A 26,615-nucleotide genomic window follows, 5' to 3' on the forward strand; every position below is an offset into this window, starting at 1 on the left:
GTGCTGTTGTTTCTTGAGTTGAAAATGACCTTGGTGGTTATATATAACCCAGGGCCTTTGTCTTACAGAATGAGAACGCTGAAGAGGAAGGTCACACAGGTAGGTGGTATTAACCGATTGTCTTCAAAGCTCTAGTCTCCCAATTACCCCATGAAAGCTCTTTGCATAAAACTCTCCAGGCCGTGGGAAGGACTTTGCTGTATTAACATTCTCAAAGGATCTTGGGCTTCCTATTTCAATAACAATCAGTCAAGTTTCCTAACTAGGAAGCACCAGTGAAACTCCGTTTTCTGTTCTGATCAACGAATTCAAGAGCTGGCCCACTGAAGCAAGCAATGCTTTATTGGGCTTATATATTTCTCTGTGTCACCTATTGTCCTGCATCTAAAGACAGTTTCGGGATAAATTCCAGTCTTTCTTTGTAAACTGCAGCAACAATCAAACAAGCTAGATTTTTTTTAAAAAAGTCTTTTATATTTCCTTCTGGCTTGTCATTTCAACGAGTTTAGACAAGAGATGCTAATCCAGTTAAGAAGTTTTACTACTACAGTGATTTCAATGATTTTCTTGGGAATATAATAGCCTCGGGCGAATGGCAGAAATTGCAGTGAAACATATTTAAGAAGATTGCTACCAGAGGGTTTTTGTAAAGGTTGCTTACATTCATTGATTTTTCTGTGGGGCATGTATGAGAAAGGAGAAGCTACGGTATTACTAACTGGGTTTTGCTGGACTTTTATGTTAACCAGTCTGGTTAATTCCACCAATTGAGGGATCTTTCAAATGGGTTCATATTTAGGACACATGTTAGGATGAGGATTTCTCAGTCTTGGCACAAGTGACATTTTGGGTGCGGTAAGTATTCGTTCTGGGGGCTGTCCTATTCAGGAGCACCCCGTCCTCTATTGCTTTGATGACAGTAGCAGTGTCCATTGCCCTGAATCATGAAAACCAAAAATGTTTCCAGATATTGCCAAATATGCCCCTGCAAATTTGGTCCTGGTTTAAGACATTGGGTTGGGCAATGTTTGGAGTCTCCTAGGCAGGTTTCGGTATACATTCTAAGTGCTCTCAGGAGAGTTGACTTCTTTGGATCTTTTTGGTTGGTTTACGCTCCAAGGACATATGAAAAATCCCAAATGACGAACTCTTGCCTCCCGCCATCACAAACTCTCCATTTTAACACGTGCTATTATTTGAGGAGGGTGAAGTTAATCAAGGAAAGCATTCGTATCACCTTGCCTTCCATCAATTAAGAAAAGTGATTCTTTTTTTCACCCTCAGACAAAATTCTGTTCTGGTTTCCAAGATGTGGTTAGTCTTCGCTGGTTCCCGAACGGGCCAGTTGTCCCTCAGAAAGGCAGCATGTCCGACGTGGCTCTATAAACAGAGAGAGCACGCTGCAGCACGAGGCCACGCTATTTTTGCATTCTCTGAAATGGCAACACTCACCAAAAAAAAAAATCCCACCTTCCCTCTGCTTCTTGAGTTGTTTCTTTCCTAAATTGAATCCATATGAATGGGGTGTCCGTGTAGATGTCAGGACAATGGAATGTGGACTCTTTCATCGTTTCCCTAAGTCATGGGAGAATGGTAGCTGACACGGAGAAATCCTCTCCGTGTCCAAAGCTGAAACTGTGCTCGGAGCTCTCCCGCCAGAATTCTGCATTCAGTCTTAGACACCAGAGAACTTCTGCTACTATGAGCCTCAATGGCCTTATGCTGACTTTAACAGATGCCTCTCAAAAACATGTCGCAGCTTTCATGCCAACACTGAGGGAAGGCGGGTAGCGTTTCTCCTTCGCTTTTGCATCAGATCGCAATGAGATCCAAAGTAATGGAGACGCCCATCTGCAAAATGTCAGGGCTTCCAGCTCGAGATGCTATTTTCTAATCATAGATCTCCCCATGCAGGGTTTTTGTGTGCAAGAGTCTGCGGCCAGGCTTTCTGAGAGCAACTTCCTGCCCGTGTACAAAAATATTACAGCCTGAACTCTATTTCTACATCCTTGTCCTTTTTTCTGTTCCTTTTTCCCCCTCTTTTCTTTCTCAGACTTTTGCTCCCCTTGTGATTAAGTCCAGTTGTCTTCCTTTAAATCCTAATCTGTCTGTTCCTTAACCCTCCCACCATCACCATCAAGCGCAGATGTGATAAATAATTGCAAGTGCAGAAGAGGTTTTCATGTCTCCCCTGTGCCCCCCGTAAAAGCTGTGACAACCCAAATCAACCCCGATAAGAGGGTAACAGTATCTGTTACCAAAAAAAAAGGGATGTCACCTTCACCCAGTAGAAAATGTTTTACAGGCAGCACCTTCTATCATGAATCACTTTCAACCCAAAGTATCTCCTCCAATGTCAAAACTCAAGTCACTTGTGATAAAGGAGAGAGGAGAATAGAGCAAGAGAAGAGTTTTTGAACTGAAAGTTCTGGCTTCAGCCTAAATGCTTTTCTGCTTCCGTGAAGTATGAATATTGGCAGAGAGTGAAGAGGGTAGTTGACTATTAGATTTGACACTTCATTTTCTGTGGCTATTTCCTTCAGAATCCACTTCATCGAATCGGCTTAAATGTGTACTTCCTTATTATTTGATTCTGTGGACATGTTAAAAAAAAAAAACCAACGCAGATTGAGCCCAGCATGCAGAAACATACTAAAACCCTTTTCTTAGCAGAGCTACATTCTGACGGTGGGGAGAAAGAGAACAGGCAATAGACAGAATACATCAGTAAAAGAACATCGTTTGTTCGACAGTGATAAATACAGCAAAATAAACGGATTGACGCTTGGGGCTGGTGTCATGAGAAACAGGGCGGTCAGGAGAGGCCTCCTTGACGGGTGGCATCAGAGCAAAGACATGAAGGAGGCGAGGGAGGGAGCCACATGGGTACCGGGGAAAAGTGTCTCCCAGGCAGAGGGACCAGCCAGGGCCAAGGGGGGTGCAGGGTGGTGGCAGCATGTCTTGCATGTAAGAGACACAGCGCGCAGAGACACCAGTGTGCCCAGGAAGGCAGCGGGGGAAGTAGGAGGGGACAAGGCCAGGAGGTAACAGGGCCAGATTCTATGGGGCTGGGCGGGCCTCTCCAAGGGTGTGGCTTCCCTGGGCACTGTGTACTTGCCTCTGGGCTCCGTTTTGTTTTCCTAGCTGCTTTGTGCCAGAGAGGAAAATGTCATTGTTATTTGCTCTCTGCCCCCTAGCAAGGTCTGGCAGGTCATGGGCACTTGAATTATTTGGTGGAGGAGGGGACATGAGCCTGAGTGATGAAAACTTTCTCTGAGTCAGGCACTGCCCTGCCTGCAGAGGCTCTGGGACACAGACGCTGTCCCTTTTCTATTTCGGGGGCCCAGTCCAAGACGCCACGCTGCGTGAATCCACCTTTATGTTTAAGCAAAAATGATTTCCCGGGTTTGAAAGGAGCTTCCGGCCCCCTGCCACCCCATCCGCCAACCTGTTCTGAGTCACAGAAGTCATTCTGCTAAGGAAAAGGAGAGGTGTTCCGGTGACGCCATCTCCCCCGTGTTATGCGCCTGGTCTGGGTGGAAAGGCAGCAGCAGGAGCCCCGCTGATCTCCAGACTAAAGGCCCAAACTGGAAGCACTTCCCTTCTCTGCAGGGAGCCTCTCAGATTTCCTCCCCAGGAAGCGCTGGGAAGAAGCACAGACTCTGTAATTGTCTGTGCCAGCGGTCTCTCCGCAAGTTCCAGAGAAGCAGCGTGTGTCTTTGTGATTCCTGGAACCGGCTGGGCCAGGGGAAGGAGGGACCGTGGAGGCAGAGAGACAGCTTCCCCGGCATCTGTCCCCACTCGCAGCCCGGTTCAGATCTGCCAGGCCTGAGAAGAAAGTACACCGCTAAACGGCTTTGTGCCCTCTTGGCTGGCTGGAGGAAGGGGGGCGGGGTGAGGGGTGAGACCACCGGCTAATGGAGACTTTAGGGCGTCGGAGTCTGCCATTCTGAGCACCCCGTACCTGCCTTTCTCAGAAACTTTCTCACGCTGTATTCTAATATTACATCTCTACCACTAATATGGTACCTGGCAAGAAGAAAACTGGTATTCGGCAAGTGTCTTTTTGAAGAAATGAAGGAAGGGAGGAATGGATGGATACATTAAGTTATAAGCCGCCAATATCTTAACAGTTGGCAAAGTGCATATCCCCTCACAGAACAGAGATGGTAGATGATAGACATCTGATTAGGGTTCATGATCACCCTCACAACAAATCATTTTATTACCATTTTACTGGGGTAAAAGCAGCTTCCCACCCATAAGTGACTTGCTCAAATCACAAACGATAAAGTCAAGTTCTAGTTCCTGCAGATGTTACTATGTGTACGTTATGGTGTGGAGGAGCCCAGTTGGACGGCGTGCATTCAGCAGGTTTGTGTTATAGTTAAAGAACCCTGACCATAAGGAACCCAAATGTTTTCACATAGGCAGTAAGTGTGCCCTGACCTTTGCCCTACAGAGAAACATTGTTTCTATTACATTGTACCAGCTGTATTATACTGGATTGGTCTTGCTCTAGAGGAAGACCCTTGTTTGCTCTACAAACACCCTTGAGAAGAGAGGTCGGAATGCATGAAGTCGGTGTCTCTGGTTCCAAGACTTGCAAAAAAAAGGAGAGACTTGTGGAGAACGATCACCCAACAATAGTATGTACGTTATTCTGATGTATGTCCTACTTCGACAAAAAGTTTTTAAAAAATGGTACCTGAAAACAAATGTTGTTCTATGGGCAGGTACGTTTGGGACAATCTGGAGCCAAGGCTTTCCTTTGCCATCGGACATACCAGAATCCTTCATATACGCTATTGTGTATCGTTCATCTTCCAAAGGGGGAAACAATTTGCAGTTGCTTCTCAACATTCGGTGCTTGTCCAACTCTTCCTACACTTACATAGGAATCACCCAGGGTCTAGTAAATGCAGATTCTGACTCTGCATTTAGATCTGGGGTGGAGCCCCAGCCTCCGTGTTCCTAACAGCACAGTGGCTCCTGGATCACCACACTCTGAGTAGCAAGGGGCTGGGAAATTCTTTTCAAGGAACTTCTCACAAGACTGGATTCCACCAAAGACAGCGTGAGAGCACAGTCTCGACCCTAGCTCTGCTATTGTATCCAATCTATTCATCATTTGGCGGGGGAACCACATAACATTCTTAAAAGCAAAATTGCGATGATTTATATTTCTAGTCACTCAAAGCTGGAGAAAAGTAAAATGCAAAAATACTAAAATGCTTAAGAGAGGTCTAAAATGACAGAGGCATTTGCCCTGGCTGGTGTAGCTCAGTGAATTGAGCGCGGGCTGTGAACCAAAGTGTCGCAGGTTCGATTCCCAGTCAGGGCACATACCTGGGTTGCAGGCCATGACCACCAGCAACCACATGTTGATGTTTCTCTCTCTCTCTGTCCCCTCCCTCTCTAAAATAAAAATAAGTAAAATCTTTAAAAAAATAAATAAAATGACAGAGGCATTTCCTACAATGTAGGTAAAAACCACCAATGAGGATGAATGTAAATTGCAATTGAAAAATTAAATTCAAAAAAACTAATTTTGCCATAAATGACAATGTCAAACGCTACAATCAAGTTAATATATGATTTTGCACAATAGATGAGACCTAAGCTAATGACGGCCTGAACTGACAGGGGTTGGAGACTGTTGACGTTGCCGGTGGAAGTTTTCCTGAGCTTCCAATAAGATGGGTATGTGAGCCACCCTAATCCTGATTGGATACTCCCCATAGATGGGCGCCATAGACAGAAAGCTGTTTCTGTTGTGGTTTCCACACAGCCGTGGGCAACAGGACATCAGAAGTGAAGCAGAGCCCTGGCTGGTGTGGCTCAGTGGACTGAGTGCCGGCCTGCAAACCAAAGGGTCACCAGTTCGATTCCCAGTCAGGGCACATGCCTGGGTTAAGGGCCAGGTGTCCAGTAGGGGCATGCGAGAGGCAACTGTACAGTGATGTTTCTCTCCCTCTTTTTCTCCCTCCATTCCCCTCTCTATAAAAATAAATAAATAAAATCGAAATAAATAAAGTACTTGAAGGCCAAGATATGTTTTCCTTTAAAAAAAAAAAGTGAAGCAGAAATGACTCAGCTGCACTTGGTCTCACGCTTATCTTAAAAAAAAACAAACAGTCCTCTACTGTCGCTACACATTAAAATCACCAGAAAAACTTTGGAAACACGCCTGATTCTGGGCTGTTCCAGACAAGTAAACTAAGAATCCCCCAGGACAGGGCCACGCATCAGAAGCTGTAAAAAAAGTCCCCCCAGTGATTCTGATGGGAACGGTTACTGTTCAGCTTCTGACTAACTTCAGTGAAGGAAGTGAAAGCCGTAACAGAGTATAAACAAGGCATAAATCACCTCAGTACACCTGCTTTCCTCTCTTCCGCATCTCTGATTCTGCTGCAGAGAACCACCGCATTTTGAGAAGAGAGATCAAAAAGAGCATGGTTCATTTCCTTCTAGAAATCACCACGGATCTCATCAGTCTGTAGCTGAAGTCTGACACAAGTGATGGGTCTCATTTTGAGGGACTGCGAGCACAGAAAACTCCCTGTGTAGGTCTTGGTAGGTTTGTGGACCGGGGGGGAATTAACTAGAGCTCATATTCGTGTTTTCTGGACTTCACCTGCTCTGTGACCAAGGGGGTGATTTGTAAAGTTCATAGAGTTTTTTTTAATATATATTTTAAAGATTTTATTTATTTATTTTTAGAGAGGGAAGGGAGGGAGATAGACAGAGAGTGAGAAACATCCATGTGCGGTTGCTGGGGGCTATGGCCTGCAACCCAGGCATGTACCCTGGCCGGGAATCGAACCTGCCACACTTTGGTTTGCAGCCCGCGCTCAATCCACTGAGCTACGCCAGCCAGGAAGTTCATAAAGTTTTGAGGAACTGGAAATAGAAGGTCATTCATGAAAAGGACTGTATACAATGTCCAGGGCATACATACCAGCTATTTTTATTAGTTGATTATAAAACTGTTTATTACCCATCTCAATGAGATATATAAATTGAGAGTAAATGTTTAGAAAACTCGTCTACTAAGTTGGTACAGAAATTATAAGTCTATCAAATCTAATAATCAATCTCTTGGGCTTACATTTTGTATATCTTTTATTTACTTTTTCTAACTCATTTTGATTTCCCTTTGTAAAAAGACTGGTCTACAGGCTTGTATTTTGCACCTTTCTTTTTTAAATAATTTTTTTAGATTTTATTTATTTATTTATTTTTAGAGAGGGAAGGGAGGTAGAGAGAGAGAGAGAGAAACATCAATGTGCAGTTGCTGGGGGTCATGACCTGCAACCCAGGCATGTGCCCTGACTGGGAATCGAACCTGCGACACTTTGGTTCGCAGCCCGCGCTCCATCCACTGAGCTACTCCAGCCAGGGCTGTATTTTGCACCTTTCTATTTAATTTCTCTCATAATTGTTGTTTTATTTTATGAAAGTACTTTTTCATGATAAATTGAATATTAGATTCTGCACAGAAAGAGTTTGAGGATACCTGGGTTAAAGATAAATTTATGAATACTGTGTCCTAGAAAGTAATGGGAAACCCATTGTATTTGTTTTCTATGCTATAATGACAAACTACCCTAGGTTAAATGGCTCAAAGTAACACCTGTTCATGTTTTCGATTTCCACGGGTCAGGAGTCTGGCCATGGCATGGCTGGGTTCTCTGACGAGGTCTCCCAAGGCTGCACTCATGGTGTCAGCAGGGCGTTGATCTCTTGACCTCTTAGAGCAGAGAAACCTCTTCCTGGAAGAAGTTTCTTGAAGCTATAGCACTGGGGTCCCTGTTTCCATACTAGCTGTCAGGCAGGGGCCACTCCCTCAGCTCCTAGAGGCCGCCCACAGTTCCTTACCACATGTTGCTCTCACAGGACCTCTCTGTGTATAGCAATACACTTCTGCAAGGGCAGCAAGGGAGAGTCTCTCATTTCGGTCCATTAAGACAAAGTCTCATATGATGGAATCAAAGGAGTGCCATCCCATCACATTTGCCATATTCCGTTGGCTGAAATCATGACACTGGGTTGCCCTGGTGTTTAAAGGGAGAGGATTATGTAAGGATGTGACTCACTGGGGGTCACTTTAGGGTGTATCCACCACACCTATCCACAGATAATCCTATTTTAATGGGTTGAGTCTTCCAATACACCGTAAGCAACCGTCACCATATCAACTAAACTTGGCAGCCAGAAGCATGCATCCGATTATGAAGAACAGATTAAAAGAATCATAGAGAAGTTGGATAATTTGATGCTCAGATAACGCCAGGTACAAACAAGCCAGTCTATGAATCAGTCCTGCCAAACTGCCATGGTACAATATTCAAATACACACAAGAAGCCCTGGCTGGCGTAGCTCAGTGGATTGAGCACGGGCTGCAAACCAAAGCATCGCAGGTTCGATTCCCAGTCAGGGCACATGCCTGGGTTGCAGGCCATGACCCCCAGCAACCGCACATTAGTGTTTCTCTCTCTCTCTCTTTCTCCCTCCCTTCCCTCTCTAAAAATAAATAAATAGAATCTTTAAAAAAATACACACAAGAGAAATGTTACTTTCGATTTCCACCTTTTGTATTGTTGCTGCCTGTGAAAAACTGGTGTGCATGATACATTTTTTGGCAATTTTCTGATGAATATAGAGTTTGACTTCACTGTGCCCTTGAAATGAGATATTTAATGATGTGAAAGCCAATGACCATATTAATGGTGATTCCTAATAAAGATCTACTTATCTCCATAAACTCCATGAAATATAATGCTGTAGCTATGGACATTGTTTACTAAACCTCTTGTAGCCTCAGAGGATTTTTGTATACTATGGGTTAATCTATAGAAATTTTTTCAAAAGCCCAGCTCTCTACCTGAGTCTACTTGAAAAATTCCCAACTGTTGGGAATGCATCCATTTACTGGGACACGTGGCCAGAAAGTATCCCATGGGAGAGCCTTACCATCTCACTTCCTTTTTTTTTAAGATTTTATTTATTTATTTTTAGAGAGGGAAGAGAGAGAGAGAGAGAGAGAGAGAGAGAGAGAGAGAGAGAGAAACATCAATGTGCGGTTGCTGGGGGCCATGGCCTGCAACGTAGGCATGTACCCTGACTGGGAATCGAACCTGCGATGCTTTGTTTCGCAGCCAGCACTCAATCCACTGAGCTATGCCAGCCAGGGCACCATCTCACTTCTAACAGGCTCATAGAGAGTTTGCCTTTTACACTCCTGTGGGAAAGTTTTTAAAGCTCACATTCCATATAACTATGTGATGTCCCTAGGCTGAAGGGTTGTTAGCTTGGAGGACATTAAAAAAAAGAAAAAACAAGCATGAGCCACTTTAAGGCTCAGGGAGGTGTCTTGGGAAGGGCATGCTGGGTAGATTTTCTTTCATAGACATCTAGGTAGCAGCAAGCAGTGCCCAGGACTTGAGAAAGGCGCAAGGAAAGGAGGCACCAAAGGCAAACTCACCCTGATTCTTCTATGCTTGCTCTGATTCTTTGAGTCTCTAAGAAGAAATACTCTAGGGCTTCAAGGTTACCAGTCTATGGATCGGGGGCCCTGACAAGCTCATGAAAGGCTGGATTCAACTCTATAGAGAAGTGCTCTCCATGGACAATACAATGCGCGCCGCGAAAGTCAACCACATATGTAATTTTTAAATTTCCCGTAACTACATGTTAAAAAAGTATAATGAAATAGGCGAATTAGTAGATTCTGTTTAACTCAATATATCTCAAATATTATAATTTCAACATGTAATCAACACAGAAATTACTGGGCACATTATATTCTTTTGTACTAAGTCTGCAAAATTGAGTATGTATATTACGCTTACAGAATTCTGAACTTGGACTTAATATTTCAGTTGCACAGTCGTCACGTGTATATACTGTACAGAAAAGGGTAGCTATAGAGAACAGCGTTCTAGCAGATCCCCAGCTGGATGTAGAACATTCAAGACCACATGTGGCAAGGTTGCTGTACCTCTAAAACACTGGAGAATAAATCTAGAACATTCCTCATAATCTTTTATGTAAAAACACAGGCATCAAGTAATGTATTCAAGAAGAAAATTGCCTAAAAGGAAATTAAATATATCATCAAACTATAAAGGTACATTTGTACATGCCTACATGAAATAATTTCTGGGCTCTTAGCCTAGAAATACCATATTAATTATAGCTATATGTATATGCACACACACACACGATATTCAGATGTCCTTCATTTCACAAGCAATAATTAATGTTAGAAAACTGAAACAATATTCTTCATCATAGCCCCTGTGTAGTAAGATGACAGTTACTAATGCTCTCGTTTTATAAGTGGAGAATTTGGCACTGTTTTCTCGGGGGCAAATATGGTTTTAGCCTTTGCAATGGGCTGGATTTTGTCCAAAACGCATAGGTTGAAGACGTAACCACAATGTGACTGTGTTTGGAGATAAGACTTTGGAAGTCAAGGTTAAATGAGGTCATCAGGATGGGACCCTCATCTGATAGCATTGGTGGCCTTATGAGGAGAGGAAGAGCTCTTGCTCTCTCTGTCCCCTCCCCTTCCCCTCCACTCCTGTGAGGATAAAGCAAGAAGGTGGTCTTTGGCAAGCCAAGATGAGCCCTCTCCCCAGGAACCAAATCAATTGACATCTTAGTTTTGGACTTCCCAGCCTCCAAATGTTTGAGAAAATAAATTTCTCCTGTTTAAGCCACTCAGTCTATGGTATTTGTTATAGCAGCCCAAACAGACTAATACTGCCTCTAATCTTTTTGGAATCAGAATTCAGCATCAGAAGTGGATTTTTTTAAAGATTTTATTTATTTATTTTTCAGAGAGGGAATGGAGGGAGAAAGAGAGAGAGAGAGAAACATCAATGTGTGGTTGCTGGGGGTTATGGCCTGCAACCCTGGCATGTGTGCTGACTGGGAATCGAACCTGCAATGCTTTGGTTCACAGCCCGTGCTCAATCCACTGAGCTACGCCAGCCAGGGCTCAGAAGTGGATTTTTTTTAATCCTCACCTGAGGATATGTTTATTGATTTGAGAGAGAGAGGGAGAGAAACGTCAACGTGAGAAACATCGATTGGTTGCCTCTCATGTGCACCCGACCAGGGATTGAACCTGCAAACTATGTATATGCCCTGACCAGGAACCAAACCTGCAACATTTTGGTGCACAGGACTATGATCCAACCCACGGAGCCACCTGGCCAGGGCCACAACTGGATCTTAATAATGACTCTTTATAGATAAACTAAACACGCATCCCTAGAATTATTCTGTACAAACTGTTAATTGCTCAGTCTCAAATCATAGAGCTGATTCATCATCAGGAAACAGAAGTCTACACAGGCAACTTCATTCTCCAAAAGAAATGTCTCCCTACCCCTCCCAGGTGATATTCCTTCTTGCTCTTCCTTTAAAAACCATTGACCTTATTCTAGCGTCCTTCGGTGGAAAGGAACCAAAGTCTCTCAGAACGGTTTAAAAGTAAATGAAGAACGAATTGGAAACAGCCATTCAGGTATTTCACGGACCACAGCGGGTTGCACACAAGGACTAGAACTAGAATCCCAACAGACTCCCGGGAGATTCCTTGTGTGCCGCAGTGTCTCCACGTTCTCCCCTCTCTGTGCCTGCTTCTTTCTTCTTTCCCTCTATAACTGATTTTCTCTTTCCTTTTGCCCAGCACACAAAGGTGGCCACCCAAGTCACAAAGATTGACCAGGCCACTTTGTCCCAAATGTACCTTCCTGGGAGGGGGGGTATCGGATTGACCTGCATGATAACACCTTCCTACAACTGAATAGTGTGTGATAATTAAACATATTCATAGCACTTTTGAAAAAGGGAGAAAATTCACGCCCTAACAGGGAGAAATGAAAAGTGTTTAAAAATCAATTGTATTTCTGGTATGAAATGCTCTGAAAAAAAAAGACACTAAGAAAATATTCTAAAGTATAATAGAGTATTTCAGTTATTGCTTACTGCCTAATAACAAACTCTGTGACATTTACTCTTTTTTTTAAAGATTTTATTTATTTATTTTTAGAGAGGGAAGGGAGAGAGAAAGAGAGAGAGAGAGAAACATCAATGTGCGGTTGCTGGGGGCCGTGGCCAGCAACCCAGGCATGTACCTTGACTGGGAATCGAACCTGCGACGCTTTGGTTCGCAGCCCACGCTCAGTCCACTGAGCTACACCAGCCAGGGCACATTTACTCTTATAAAACAATCATTATTTCTTATTTCTCATGATTCAGAGCTTAGGCTGGTCTTAGCTTGGTAGTTTTGTGCTCTGTGTGACATGCACTGAGGTCACTAGTTCAACTGCAGCGAACCGGTGGCTAGACTAGGCTGGAAGTTCCAGGAAAGCTTTCCTCGGGTGTCAGACCCCTTGGTTGTCCTCTGTGTGGCCTGTCCACATCACCAGCTTGGGCTTCCTCCCAACAGAGAGTTGCTCCATAGACAGGCTTTCTTACATGGCAGCTGCTTTCCAGAGGGAAAGGGGAAGTCGCCCAGCCCGTTGAAGTCCAGGCCGAGAACTGGCATCATATCACTTCTGCAGACTTCTAGTGGTCAGAGCAATTCAGGGCATCAGCCCAGATTCTAGTCCTCTGGGCTCCACCTCTAGATTGGTGGAAGGCACATACGCATACAGGCAGTGAAGGAACTCACGACAGACACCTTAGAAGACTGTGGCTTCAGACAAAGCATCTCCGTGTTTGGAATTTAGAGAAGGGGATTTTTTTTCCTGCACCTTTCCGTTCTTCCGGACTTCCAAATTCTTCAAAGAACACCATTTTAACAATAAGAATAATTTTCGAGTGGTGCTAAGTGTGTGACAATAATTGACGAGGTGGTGCCAAGTTGAAGGTCTGGAATAAGTAAATCAAAGAAAGATGTTTTATGCATTTTAAAATATGACACATGCTGGGAAATTGTGTCAACAAGAACTTCTTGGCTTTGCCTCCCTCCAGGGTAATAAAACTTGCTACAATGGCAGCTCAAGTGCAAGGGGAAAATATATTTCTTGCCGTTGACTGAAAATAACCTTCTGCCTCCTTAAGCACTCTGCTGCTTTGTTATTTGTCTGAGCACTACGGCGCCCGTCCTTGAGGACAGACTTGCCAGCCCACTGGCTGTGAGCTTTCTTCTACATAAGACCTGGCTTCTACACCATCCGTCTAGCAGCCACTCAGGGACCAGGAGGCTCCCAAATGCTCTGTCTGTTGCTGCTGCTCAGGAGAAGTGCTGCCATCTCACCTAAAAGGCCTGAGAATTCGCTCCCCGCGCTGAGCCAGGCCTCAGTGTCCCCAACGGTCCTGCTGTTCGGAAACTCACAAGGGCAAGATCAGATGAGTTCCTGTCCTCCCAGCGACTTCTGGGCGCAGGGGACATTGTGCCTTCACTCACATCCCCAGCTCCGTCTTCCACCAGCCACTGTGCCATGGACCCTCCGACCGCATCCATCGTCTCTCTGTTCCTCCAGGGGATGCCCCTGCCTTGGCTCAAGGATTGGCAGCAACAAGAGGATTGCCCTTCCATCCCGCCTGCCTCCCACCAGAACTGGTCTTGACCCCCTTTCTCCCCAAAGTTTCCCTTGATCTTCGGGGTCAAACTGATCTTCCCCACCCCTACTCCCTGGGACTTTGCTCCACAGTTCTGCCCTCAGCGCTCCCTGAAGATGGGAAGAGGACGAAATTCTAAATCCCTGCTCCTGGAGAGTGCTCAGCCATGTGGGGTAGACATGTGATACAATACGGGGATGGCCCCCACGGAGCTGTGTTTGGGGGCATATGACTGCCAAGAATGGGGGCTTAAAGTCCAGGACAGCATAGCAGGAAGAGGGTCCAGCAAAAGCGCCAGCACAGACGCAGGAAAGCATGTGGGACGTGAAGGGACAGCACAAGAATTTGTTTTTTGAGGCCACAGTCCCACCACTGGAGGTACCAGGTTAGAGGAGGGTGCATCAGTCATCTGTGCGGCGCTAGGGCCTCTGGGAGGCAGAGTGTCACCTTTGTGACCCCCAAGCCACCCCAGGGCTAATGCCGAGAGGGAGTGATGTATGGTCCAAATGACAGCCAGGCTGAGCCCTGAGGGTTGCTGAAACCCAAGGGGTCATGTGCCTTGTTCTCTCTCATTCTCTTGCAAGCTACAGCGGAGTTTCCCAGAGGCTACAGGACAGATGTCACCAGATGCCACAGGGAACGTGAGTGAACCCAGCTGTGCTCTGTTACATCAGTCATTAAAGAGATTTGCAGCAATACAAACACATTGTCACTCTTCTGGCGACATGTTTTGGGTTTAGGAAAATATAGTATTTTTTAATAAAAAATAGAACACGTTAACACACAGTGGTCTTATTGTTACATTGAAAGAAATTAAGAAGGACATATTTTCACATTTCTCAGGCTTCATTGCTACGCCGGTAAATTCTGAGAGATTTGGCCCACATAAAGAAAAGCCCTTTGAGCCCTGGCTGGCGTAGCTCAGTGGATGGAGCGCGGGCTGCGAACCAAAGTGTCGCAGGTTCGATTCCCAGTCAGGGCACATGCCTGGGTTGCAGGCCACGGCCCCCAGAAACCACACATTGATGTTTCTCTCTCTCTCTCTCTTTCTCCCTCCCTTCCCTCTCTAAAAATAAATCAATAAAATCTAAAAAATAGAAAAGAAAAGCCCTTTGAGTCCTTGATAAATTCTAAGAGCGTAAAGGGGACCTGAGACCAAAACTTGGGGAATTTCTAGAATGGGCAGCCCTGGGGCCCGTTTCCCTTGGTTCAAATCCCGAATCCTCTACTGACTGGCTGTGTGGCCTCAGATTCGGTTTCAAACTTCTCTGTACCTGTTTCCCCACCTGTAAAACCAGGTCACAGTAATAAGGGCCACCGTGAGGATTAGCGAGTGGTCAACGAGCATCACGTGACATGAACTCACGTCGACAGAAGCACTCACATGCACCAGGCACTGTGCTAGCCTCCAGTGACAGAGGTGACCAGTTCAAAGTCACAGCCCTCAAGGGAGCCACAGCAGGGAGCAAGAGCCCCAAAGATACAAGTCATTTGTATGCAGGCTTGGCCAAGTTCAGTGGGACTCTGGGGGTCAGGGCTTTCAGAAGAGGAATTTCAACATTTTGCTCCAGCCCGAAGCAGCTGAGACAAATCCCTTAGTGAGTGCACAATGTTCCCAACTGACATATTTGTGCAGAACGTTTATAGAGCCGCGACTTAATGAAAGCAAGGCTGGCTGGGAGTCCAGTGACCAGGGTCACTCTTTTTCTGACGTTGTAGCTTTGCTTCAGCAACCTATCTAATAAACAGCAAACATCTGCTGTGTTCCTGGCGCTCTGCGAGGACAGGGCTTCACCAAGATGATTAAGATACAGCCGCTGCCTTGAATGGAAGTTCCAGGACCGAGAGGAACACAATGTGACCATTATTATGCACCATGGAAAATACATGAAATGATGAGGTGAAGCCACTTAACCTCTCGGACCCATCCCCTCAAATGCCGACGGCACTGCACAACTGAGGAAGTTTCTTGCTGATCTAAGACCCTAATACTCTATTCAAAAGTTGTCGGTCCTCTCAGAAACTGTGTTTGGACGGTTGGGGTCATGTGTCATCATCATTAACCTTGGCGAGATGCTGTGCTATGGTGAGCAATTATATTCTCAGTTTAGCAAATGGACAATCTGCCACGTTGGGAAGGTTCGAATCTTGCCCATGGGGAGTACCGGCTCAGAAATAGACCAACTCAAAGGTACAGACGTTTGGGGGCCTCTTCAGAGTTCATCGATGTGAGATGAATCTTTCAACGTCCTATGGAGAATTTAAAATGTAAACTCACCTGGCTGGTTATTGCTAATACTTTCCCCAGCCCTTATACCACGTTTTTCTCCTTTGCATATTTTCCCTCGAGACCGAAATCACATAGATGCACTACACTATGTAACACAACATTATTGCCTGAAGTATTTAGCTCATTTCCTCGGATACCCACAAGCACTAAGTTTATTCTTTTAGCATAACCTCAAATATAAGGGTTACACCATTAAGTACAATAGCATTCAATTTCGTTTGAGAATCTGGACTTTTCCATCATGTATCTTGTGATGGCATTGTTGCAATTGTTTGAAATCAGCTAACATTTATGGAACTATGGCAGAACTTGATTTCCTTTCTTCCCTACATGCAGAGAAACACCTGAGCTATCACTTCTACTTGTATAAAAAAAAACATTGATTCTAATTACTTGAGTATCGTATTTCCAGCTTCAATGTCCATACACTAGCGGGAAGCATTTTACTAATGTAATGCTTTGGTCATTGGCCAAAACTATAAGAAATTTAGGGCAATTAAAGTGAAAGAGAGAGGCGCACCGTAGGTTTTTGAGGCTGTCATTTTCCTTTTATGAAATAAAATCTATAAAATCAGGGAGACCTCTTGGGGATCTAGTCCCAGCCCCCAGATCATTACTGACTCTATTCTATGCCCTGTGTGAGGCCGTTTTTCACTTCATCATCCCTACTTCTCCATCCCTAATACTCAACATTATCCTTGATCACCAATGGCCTGCATTTTTTAATTACTAAAAGATTCTTAAGCCCTGGCTGGCGTAGCTCAGTGGATTGAGCGCAGGCTGCGAACCAAGGCATCGCAGGTTCGATTCTCAGCCAGGGCACATGCCTGGGTTGCAGGCCATAACCCCCAGCAACCGCACATTGATGTTTCTCTCTCTCTCTCTATCTCCTTCCCTTCCCTCTCTAAAAAACTAAAATAAATAAAATCTTTAAAAAAAGATTCTTAAAATCTTTAACTTGGGAGTACTCAATTTTTACAGGGGTTATTACCTTCCTACCTAAATTATATATATCATCATCCTGGAATGATGAGTTCTAGATAATCAAATTTTCCAGAATTCTCAATTCTGTCTCTTTTTTATGTTGGCCCTCTGTCACAGTGCCTGTGTCTGCATATTCCTGTTGTTCTTACAAATTGCTTCTAATCAGCTGCTTCTCATTTTCACTGGCCCAAGCAATCAGATAACACATCTTTTTGGAATTATGCATAAAACGAGAGCGACCGAGGCCTGAGTCAGGCCTGGGTGGCCGTCAGCGTGGTTGGAGGACACGCAGGCTGTGCTATTCTCAGGGCTGATCCCTGCACACAGGTAGACCATCAAAGGGACCAACCTCACCGTGTTCCCATCAATAACTCATGTGTCTTATTCTGCAAATACTTATTGAACCAAGAGTGTGGGTCCGCCTAGCCAGACCCACAAGGTTGTTCAGGCCAGCAGAACTTTTCACCTTTTCCTTGGGTGACTCATGCCACATTTTCCGTGTGAGGCTCAACATATACCCCTTGAACTTCACACACAAGTCATACGATCAGGCTTCCTAGAAGAGCAAACTGGATGACACCCTGCAGGGAGCCGATCTGGGAAGGGAGCTTGCTGGGTGGTTGAGGCTAAAGATAAGGATGCTGGAGAATCTGCTATGGGGGAGGGGCAGACCCTGGGTTTAAGGGTGTGAGGCCACAGTTCCCCAACTTCAGTAGCCATCAAAACCCCTTGGGTGAGCCCTGGCTGGCGTAGGTCAGTGGATTGAGCGCGGGCTGCAAACCAAAGCATCACAGGTTCGATTCCCAGTCAGGGCACATGCCTGGGTTGCAGGCCACAACCCCCAGCAACCACACATTGATGTTTCTCTCTCTCTCTCTCTCTCCCTCCCTTCCATCTCTAAACATAAATAAATTAAAAAAAAAAAAAACCCTTGGGTTGCCTGGTAAAAATACAGTTTCCTGGGTCCCACTCTTCAAAATTCAGATTCAGAAGATCTGGGATTCAGTTAGGAAGCTGCAAGTTTAATTCTTTTTTTTTTAAGATTTTATTTATTTATTTTTAGAGAGGGAAGGGAGGGAGAAAGAGAGAGAGAGAGAGAGAGAGAAACATCAATGTGCGGTTGCTGGGGGTCATGGCCTGCAAACCAGGCATGTGCCCTGGCTGGGAATCGAACCTTCGACGCTTTGGTTTGCAGCTTGCGCTCAATCCACTGAGCTACGCCAGCCAGGGCCGCGAGTTTAATTCTTATTTTGGGCGCTTCTGATACCAGAGGTCTGAGAAGCCCTCTGGGAGTAGGGTTCAGAGTGGCGAAAGTGTTCACAGAGTGCCCAGAACGTGCTGACGAAGGAGCTGATGGGTGGGCTGCCCTCGGAAGGGACGGAGAAGCCCCTGTTGCAGTTCGGAGCAGTATTTCCACAAAAGCCAGAAGAATTTGCTTGCTGGGAAAAACACACACACACACACACACACACACACACACACACACATCAAAGACAGAACAAAGAATATGTAAATGTAGAGTATTTACATTTCTGATAACCTCATTTAACGAAAAAACTCTGGCAACAAATATAGCTACCAGATTCACTTCCAGGTTTGCAATGACACCAGAAAGGGGTCTGCATGCCATCTGGGAGATGGAGTTAAAAGAAATAATTACCAGTATCTCCAAGGAGCAGACTTTTTGTGAGTCTTTAACGCAATAGTAGCAGAAAGGATGGACTTGAATGAATAGCTCGATCCCTTTGATACGGGCACCTTCAGTGTAACACGGTCACTTGAATTCAGGAGGCTCTTAGTTCAGAAGTAACACTGATGCAGTATATCTCCCTTTGGAGACAGTCACCCATCACCCCCCACCCCTGCCGTCAGTCTTCCGGCGCTCAGACCTTCCAGAAAGCACCCACCCAGCTTCCGTCCCGTCCCGGGCAGAGCCTCCAGAATCCAGACTTCCCCTTACTCCTCCCACTTTCACCTCATTCAAATTCCCATCCCCCCAGAACTGCTCTATATCAAAGGGCGGGGAAACAGCCTCTGATGGACAACCCTCCACGCTAGGCGCTACCCCTCGGCAAAACGGGAAAAGCAAGCAATGGGGTAACCCAAAGGAATAGTCCTTGCTGATGACTTTACATTTTATGAAAGGGGCCTCTGCTCCCAGATGCTCAACTCATCTGGCCTAGAGGTTGTTCTCTCTGTCTGGCAAGATAACGTTTGTTTTCACTAATTAGTCACCAACACGTATTATTTACTCTGGGCCGGGCACTATGGTCAAACCCTCTAGTACACAGACTCAGGCCGTTTTCACCATGATCCTAAGAGGGGCCCAATTATTGTCCCAGACTGACAGATGAGGAAACCGAGGTGTAGCTGGCTTTACTAAGGCGAGCATGGATCGAAAGGCTGGAGTCAGAAGTCACTTCCAGCCCCAGTGGCATCTCAGCCACACACACACACACACAAGACTGGAAGTAGCTCCGGACTCTTCCAAATCAGATACAGCCGCACTTTTCTCTGCAGAGGAGAATTATGAATCAGCAGTTTCCCTAGACAGCCCCGAGTATTCTCCTTGGACATGGAAAAGAATCACTTTGGTGTGCTACCGCCAACCTGCCCGACGTCCTCTCCACCATCCATGCATCATCATTGTCTCCGAATGCAATCTTTCAATGGCCCCTGCTCTGTTCCGAGTGACCCCAGATCTCAGCTTCAGAATAAAGGTTCTAAGAGTTGCTCTGGCCAGCCTCAAGCTCAATTTTGGTTATGTTTTTCAGGCTATGAAAAGCTAAGGCCAGCTGGCTGGCGTAGCTCAGTGGATGGAGCGTGGGCTGCCAACCAAAGTGTCGCAGGTTCGATTCCCAGTCAGGGCACATGCCTGGGTTGCAGACCACGACCCCCAGCACCCACACATTGATGTTTCTCTCTCTCTTTCTTTCTCCCTCCCTTCCCTCTCTAAAAATAAATAAATAAAATCTTTAAAAAAAAAGAAAAAGAAAAGCTAAGGCCGATGGATAATGCTGCATTATTAATTGGATCCCGCTGGCGTTCCTCTATTTCCAGCCGGGCTCAGCTTTCCCCCTGCCTCCTTCTCACTGGGCATGCCCAGGCCCAGGAGACTTTAATAAGGGACCTGATGACGCTGTCACTAGGCAGTGGGACTGACATAGGGCTGCACCGATGCAGATGGCCCAAATAAGGAGCATGCTGGCCATCAGCAACACGAAAGCCTTCTGCAAATCACAGAGTCCCAGTCTGCAATTGGGCTAACGCTGGTCCAGATGACCAGTGACCAGACAACCACGGCGGCCCAATCACAGTGGCAAGGCTGGTTAGCAGCTGGGTGGAACCATTCAAAACTTAGTATGTCTCCAAAACGGTCACCGCCACCTAGTCCGGAGCATAAATAGTATTCTGCTTCCTCTATTCTCAGCTCTTTATGTTCTCTCCAAAGCAAGACACTCTGTGGGCTCAAGATCGGAAATGGATTTTAAATTGATGCCACTGATGCATTTTTTTGTGTGCTTTTATTTTAGAGAACTTGAACATAGACAAAAATAGTCAGGAAGCCATAACAAAGCGCCAGGACCCATCACCAGCCCCAACAACCAGCAGCCCTTGGCCCACCTTTCCACTCACACGTCCTCCACCCACCCCCACCAGAAGTCATGTCAGAGCACCCCAAAACATTTCAGGATATATTTCTAAAACAGTGCTTCTCAACAGGGGGGCGAAGTTGCCCCGCCCCCTTCACTCCTGCCCCGGGGGACATTGGGCAATGTCTGGAGACCTGTTTGGTTGTCACAACTGGGAAAGGGGTACTATCGGCATCTAGTAGGTAGAGACCAGTGATGCTGCTGAACCTTCTACAATGGAGGGATAGCATCCCCCACCCTAACAAAGAATGCCGCCCTGGCTGGTGTAGCTCAGTGGATTGAGCGCGGGCTGCGAACCAAAGTGTCGCAGGTTCGATTCCCAGCCAGGGTACATGCCTGGTTTGCAGGCCACGACCCCCAGCAACCGCACATTGATGTTTCTCTCTCTCTCTCTCTATCTCCCTCCCTGCCCTCTCTAAAAATAAATAAATAAAATCTTTAAAAAAAGAAAAAAAAAGAATGCCCCCAAAATGTCCCCCGAGATAGTAAGTCCTGTTTTAAAAGATAAAGACTTTTTAAAAACACAAATAAACATAATGCCATTATCATACCTGAAAATAATAATGACTATTATGTTTTGACGTTTTAATAAAGATTGAGGTGCCTAGAACAAGACTTGGGCCTTTCATGCTTAGGGTTTTTATTGTCAAAACATCTCCAGGAGATTTGTATAAAGGTCTTTAAGTAGCTTATAACAATTAATTCACCAGGTGTCGGTGAACTCATCTATCCTCAGCTACTCCAACAAGATCAATTACGATTCTCATTTTCAGATAAAGCCAGTGAGACAGGGAGTTTCATTTTGTAATGTTACCATGAGTCCCCTCCTCTGTCACTTCCCTCTTCTGTGTGTGGAATTTTTTAAATACGTAGAAGATGACTATCGAAGAAGGAATCAGAGATCATCTGGTCCAACAATTAGCTTTTCAGGTAAGGGCCCAGAGACCTTCTCTACTTTTCCAAAAAGCACAGAGCTAGATGAATGTAACTTTTTATAGAATTCACTAAAGTATTTTTATTCCATTTCAGGTTTTTTCACAAACGACATGTGCAGCCCTGGCTGGTGTGGCTCAGTGGATTGAGTGTTAGCCTGCGAAACAGAAGGTCGCCAGTTCGATTCCCACTCAGGGCACATGCCTGGGTTGTGAGCCAGGTCCCCAGTGGGGAGCATGCAAGATGCAACCCACTGATGTATCTCTTGCACATTGATGTTTCCAATGGTTCTCTCCCTGTCTTTCTCTCTCCCTTCCCTTCTCTCTTAAAAAAAAAGTGCAAACTATAAAACTACAGAAAATAATCTGCTACTTGCACATTTCTGGAATACTAAGAAAATTAATACAAATATAGGTCTATTTTTTTTCACTCAAAATTCAGGGACTTATTTCCATGGAGGACAATGAGTAATGGGTGCATGAAGACCCAGGGTTGAGCAGGAGGGACCCTGCTGGCTGGAGGAGTGATCTGTGGTGCTGGCAGAGACTTGATGGGCAGGAACCTCAAGGGGAAAAAAGCTCAGTGTTCATTCCAGTGATTAATATGGAACTCTTGAATGTTGCTGAGGAAGCAAGGGGGAATGGCAGGGTTACTGTTTGGACAGGGAGGGGGTTAACAAAAAGATATGTCAAAAAAGGTAAACACGATGGGAGGGATCATTCCTACTACACAGAGATTCTTTTTTTTTAATTTTTAAAAATATTTATTTATTTTTAGAGAGGGAAGGGAGGGAGAAAGAGAGAGAGAAACATCCATGTGCGGTTGCTGGGGGTCATGGCCTGCAACCCAGGCATATACCCTGACTGGGAATCGAACCTGCGACACTTTGGTTCGCAGCCCGCACTCAATCCACTGAGCTACACCAGCCAGGGTGAGATTCTTTAATGAAATGCTACCCTATACGTGAAAGCATTCTGAAAGCCACAAGCACTAGGTGACGATGAAGCATCATTGCTGTTGCGGAGAATCATTAAAAACAGTAACAGCAGCCAAGGGGTGGGGGATAGATGAGATCAGATGCGATTACAAGGAGCTAACATGTTACTTTTAAGGAGGCATAATAAAGATAACCATACATAAATTATAGTGTCATTCCAGAAACAGAAGTGGAGACCTCACAATGGTGATCGGTTCTCATTTCTCTCCCTCTCTCTCTCTCTCTCTCTCTCCCCCTCTCTCTCATGAAGCATTGAACTCCCTGTTTAGAAACAGTTCCCTATTTGTTTGGGTCTTGGTAGGAGATTTCCCAAGGGGAAAGCCAAAGGTATCAGATGATGACCTCTCCCAGAGTTCTCTGGGCCTGGGACTTGAGCACATGACGTGGGCTCAGCCCATCGGAAAGTCGCACCCGGACTTGGAGTCCGGAGAGAAGCTGGCATGAGATGCGCTGGGAGGCAGTGGTGGACTCAGGAGCCTAAAGGTTTGGGGAGGCCCAGGGGCAGCGGCAGCAGCAGTGAGCCCCTACCCGGAGCCCGGCATGACCTCAGCCTTTTCCTTGGCCATCCGGCCCGCCGTGGTTTCCTGTTTATTGTCCAGGCCTCAGCTCTCATTTCTCTGATGATGAGATGAACCACCGTGTCCTTCTCGTGAATTCAGTTTTTGCTTCGGTTATCCAAAGCTGGATTCTGTATTTTACAAATAACCACTCGAATGGCCTATATCATGACAGAAAGACCATTCAATGGACAGTTAGAATGGCGTGAGTTCTGAGGAATAATAATTTAAGGAAAAGGTTTGCATGAGTATTTGTAATAGTAGTGACAAGGTTTATTAGCCTACATCTACATGCCAAATAAGCAAATTCGCACTAGTTTTCTAAACTGCAAGCTTAAGCATTTATCTTGTGCTTTGTTTCTTTTTTAAAAAAGGTTTTATTGCCCTGGCTGGCGTAGCTCAATGGATTGAGCGTGGTCTGTGAACCAGGCATCACAGGTTCGATTCCCAGTCAGGGCACATGCCTGGGTTGCAGGCCACGGCCCCCAGCAACTGCACATTGATGTTTCTCTCTCTCTCTCTCTTTCTCCCTCCCTTCCCTCTCTAAAAATACATACATACATAAATAAATAAATAAATAAATAAATAAATAAATAAATAAAATCTTAAAAAAGATTTTATTTATTTAGCCCTGGCTGGTGTGGCTCAGTGGGTTGAGCACTGGCCTGTGAACTACAGAGTCACCAGTTCAATTCCCAGTCAGGGTTCATGCCTGGGTTGCAGGCCAGGTCCCCATTAGGAGGTGCGCAAGAGGCAACCACACATGGATGTGTCTCTCCCTCTCTTTCTCCCTCCCTTCTCCTCTCTCTAAAAGTAAATAAAGTCTTTTGAATAAATACATAAAGAGAGTGTGGGAGATGTATAAGGATGAGCAGGAAGGAGAGGGGAGGGGAAGTAGATTCCAGAGCTGATGAGAAACATTTTCATGTCCAAATGGAGCGAATGGGAGGAATTTTGATGCCAAGAAATCAAATCAGTACAAATATTTGTCCTTTCTCGAAACCATTGTTCCCCAATTGGTGCGGCCAATTGCAAACTCAAAAGATATCCTAGTGTTGCAAATCGCCTCTAATTTCTCTATAATTAGTTGCTGGGATCCACAAAGAGGAAATTGTGGATTTTAACTGAATTTGCAGCAGGAATCTTAATAGCCTAACAACAACAACAACAACAAAAGAACAGGAGTGGAGAGAGGAACAGAATGGAGAGCACGCTTTGACCCCCTCCGCGTCAAACAATACAGCGCACCGTGGCACCTTCTTGGAGCTGGTCTGCTTCTGGCAAACAGCCAGTTTTGTCTTTGAAGGGCTCAGTGACATTGTTGAAATACATCGTCAAAAACAGGAAACGGTGTGATTTTGATGGTCTGGCAACCTCCCCCCTTTCTTGTGAACTGCCAACCTGACCGTAGGCTATTAACTTTGATTCCCTTTGCAGAACAGAGGCGGAAACAAAAGGGTCTCCTTTTCACTGAAATCGCCACACTTTCAGGGGTAGCTATGAAGCGGAGTCCCTTCTGTTCTTAAATGGATCCAACAAACCTTCCTGAAATGAGGCCCGTACAGGGGACAGAGGGACAGTCAGCTGGGTTAGGCTTGTAGCTTGGATGGGAGGCAGAGTCCACCCTGATGAGAGTAGAAATTCAGTGAGTGATGAAGGCTATCCCAGATCGTTAGCCATTGTGGGAGGCTAATCACAGTTACCACAGACCAGCATGACAGACATGAAGCCGGAGAATCTTCAAGGTGGCGTCTGTCCCGTGCACTGTAGAAGAATTAACATCCTCTGTGGTCTCCACACAGTAGACACTCCCATTCCCAGATGGGACAACCAAACCAGCCTCTAGACACGGCCAACTGTGTCCCCTTGAAGGGCAAGATCAGCCCCCATTGAGAACCATTGACTTAGATAATACAGCTTCTGCCCTGGAGACTACCTGGTCACCTCTAATGCCCCAATGCAGGTGTTCTCGGTGCTGCCTGCGCATGTCTAGCGCCGGGGAGAGATTTCCGTGTCCTGAGGCCCAGGCCACGCACCTGCCAGCGCAGTTCAGCAGCTGCTCCGTGGGTAGGGCGGAGGCAGTGGAGTGCTTCGGGATTCCCCAGTGACTCCACGGGATGGATGCCAGCCCTAGGGGCCTGTGCTCTAAGCAGATGTACGATCCTCAGGCCCAGGCAGGTTGACTTTGCTCTTTGAGGACAAGGCCGTAGCCTAGGTCTCCGTGTGTACACACAGCATTCATTCACATGCAGAGGAAGGCAGCATTTGTGGACGGCAGCTGCGGCAGCAAGCGCTACAGAAACAAAACTGGCCCAGACTCTGTTTTGCCCTGCAGGGAATTATAATCTAGTTGTTGCTTTGCAGGGGATTATCATCTAGTTCTTGCCCTGCAGGGAATTATCATCTAGGTCTTGCCTTTCAGGGGATTATAATCTAGTTGTTGCCCTGCAGGGAATTATCATCTAGTTCTTGCCTTGCAGGGGATTATAATCTAGTTAGAGAGACTCCTGGAAACCCCACTGAGAAGGCCCCCGACAGCATTTGCACAGGGAGCACCAAAGAAAGGTATGAAGGGGGGAAGGGGAGTAGAAGAGAGAGGGCTTTCTGAAAGCCATGAATGCCTGCATTTGTTCTTAAACAGCCAGAGCCTGAAATTTACTGCTGCCTTCGCGTGAAAACTTTGGCCAACGGTCTAAGAATTGGAGACAATTCTGAAATGTACATTAACATGAAGCACACAATCGTCTAGAGGAGCGTTGGTAAGGAAATATCCATTTCCTGCACTAGCGGCCCCCTCTGATAAATGAGCAAAGTTTGATTGGCCATCGCGACTGAACTCACTGATTTATTTAGGCGAGAGAGTGTGGATGGATATTCCCAGTCGTGTCAGCCCAATAGTCAATCTTAGGTTTCTAGACATTTTCAAAATGAGTGGTAGATTCTTCCTAGCGTTTTCCTCTTAAAACGTGCAGTCATCATGCAAAGTGAAAAGAATGTTATAAAATCACTCACGTTCCCACCGCTTAGATTTCACCATTGACATTTTGCTGTACTTGCTTATCCATCCTTTTGTCCCTCTGTTTGTTTCCTCTTCCACGTGGTACATTTCTCTGAGGCAGTTCTCAGTGAGAGCAATGCAAGACCGAACGTGTAAAAAGCCATGCCAATATTTGTTAGGAAGCCTTAGCATTACTTGTTGGCCAGTTCACACAACGGGAGGGTGGAGTGCAGTGTGGGGGGTGGGAGGGGTCAGGCCTTCAGTCGTTAGAAACCAAGTATCTAAATTTTTATATCTATTCTATGAACTCTTGAGACATAGCCTTTACATTTACATAAACATTTCCTGTGGTCTTTGAAGATAACATCTCGTTGGAAAAAAAAAAACCCCAAAACTGAAGTGACCATATTCACCCTGAACGCTTTGGTTAGTTCACAAAACCTATGTGAAAAATGCATTTTCAAGTCTTTCTGCTTCCTCCACACAGAGTCGCCTCAAATAGACTTCCTCCCCGTTACAAAGGCTTCAAGATTTGCATATGGAGTTGTTTCTTTCGGAGACAGCTCACAAATGCTCCAGCTGGGAAAAGAGATAAATGGGCCCTTCGGAGAGTGGAGC

At 45.6% G+C, this 26,615-nt stretch overlaps 1 long non-coding RNA gene across 1 annotated transcript in view; it reads right to left on the reverse strand.

The window, feature by feature from the left end:
- The window catches only part of LOC123830092, a 32,464-nt gene extending 6,329 nt beyond the window's left edge, over positions 1–26,135 (reverse strand). The window contains exon 1 of the long non-coding RNA XR_006787697.1: positions 26,012–26,135. This is a non-coding gene — a long non-coding RNA (uncharacterized LOC123830092). The remainder of the gene's footprint in view (positions 1–26,011) is intronic.
- Between the last annotated feature and the right edge of the window lie 480 nt (positions 26,136–26,615).

Source organism: Phyllostomus hastatus, unplaced genomic scaffold, assembly GCF_019186645.2.
Source record: "Phyllostomus hastatus isolate PE091 unplaced genomic scaffold, TTU_PhHast_1.1 phas_scaffold_12, whole genome shotgun sequence".
NCBI classification, from domain to species: Eukaryota; Metazoa; Chordata; class Mammalia; order Chiroptera; family Phyllostomidae; genus Phyllostomus; species Phyllostomus hastatus.